The sequence below is a fragment of the Schistocerca gregaria genome, chromosome 1 (assembly GCF_023897955.1).
Source record: "Schistocerca gregaria isolate iqSchGreg1 chromosome 1, iqSchGreg1.2, whole genome shotgun sequence".
NCBI classification, from domain to species: domain Eukaryota; kingdom Metazoa; phylum Arthropoda; class Insecta; order Orthoptera; family Acrididae; genus Schistocerca; species Schistocerca gregaria.
Window position 1 is genome coordinate 325,596,018 of NC_064920.1, and position 1,388 is coordinate 325,597,405.

General features: G+C 54.0%; 1 non-coding gene across 1 annotated transcript; it reads left to right on the forward strand.

The window, feature by feature from the left end:
- The first annotated feature begins 654 nt into the window (after positions 1 to 654).
- Trnaa-cgc (transfer RNA alanine (anticodon CGC)) lies at positions 655 to 732 on the forward strand. The gene has a single exon. It is a non-coding gene; the product is annotated as a tRNA-Ala (tRNA).
- The last annotated feature ends 656 nt before the right edge of the window (positions 733 to 1,388 follow it).

Consider the following 1,388-nt stretch of genomic DNA (forward strand, 5'->3'; position numbering starts at 1 on the left):
TATGTACACAACAAGTAAGAAAACCAAATGTGAATATTGACACGAAAATATGTTGTTACTTCGCAGAAAAGTAGTAACCGAGCGAGGTGGCGCAGTGCCTAGCACACCGGACTCGCATTCGGGAGGACTACGGTTCAATCCCGCGTCCGGCCATCCTGATTTATATTTCCCGTGATTTCCGTAAATCGCCCCAGGCAAATGCCGGAATGGTTCCTTTGATAGGGCACGGCCGACTTCCTTCCCCATCCTTCCATAATCCGATGAGTCCGATGACCTCGCTGTTTGGTCTCTTCCCCCAAACAACACAATCCAACCCAGAAAAGTAGTACGATATTACTGGTATCGAGAACTGCGGTTGGAGTGCCGTAATGGTCACGTAAATAAAGAACCATTACAACGTCCACGTGAAATATCTGTCTGTTAAAACAAGCCCTCTACATCAAGTTTTAAGCAGGACAAAATGGTTCAAATGGCTCTGAGCACTATGGGACTTAACTTCTGAGGTCATCAGTCCCCTAGAACTTAGAACTAGCTAAACCCAACTAACCTAAGGACATCACACACATCCATGCCCAAGGCAGGATTCGAACCTGCGACCGTAGCGGTCGAGCGGTTCCAGACCTTTGCGCCTAGAACCGCTCGGCCACTACGGCCGGCCGAGCGAGGTGGCGCAGTGGTTAGCACACTGGACTCGCATTCGGGAGGACGACGGTTCAATCCCGTCTCCGGCCATCCTGATTTAGGTTTTCCTTGATTTCCCTAAATCGCTTCAGGCAAATGCGGGGATGGTTCCTTTGAAAGGGCACGGCCGATTTCCTTCCCAATCCTTCCCTTACCCGAGCTTGCGCTCCGTCTCTGATTACCTCGTTGTCGACGGGACGTTAAACACTAACCACCACCACCACCACCACTCCGGCCGGCTGAGCAGGACACATGGCACGGTTACCGTCCTTAGTTCGCGATCATTACTTTGCAAGACACTGCTTGTTCGGAATGTCGTCACGCCGCAGAGAAGAATAACAAAAGAGTTGCCTCACACTGCGGCTCATCCTGCCCTGGAATACCGCACCGCCAGACGCCGCTGCCTTTACAGAGCAGCACGGCTCTGCCCGTGGTGCGGTGCGGTGAGTGCGGTGTTCTGCTTCGGCCGCTGCCCGCTGGCCGCTTCCTTGGATGCGGCCCTTCCGGCCGCCGGCCGCGCTCCGTAATGCAGTGCGCCTCTTAATTGCCGGCTGCCGACTGCGGCCGGCCGCCATAAATAATTCCCTGTCCGTAATTACGGCTGCACGGCGAACCGCAACATCTTGCAACAGACGACCGGACCCACCTCTTCCTCTGCTCGCACATTCGGCGCAAATATTTCACGAGGATAATTGCAAGGGGCCCAC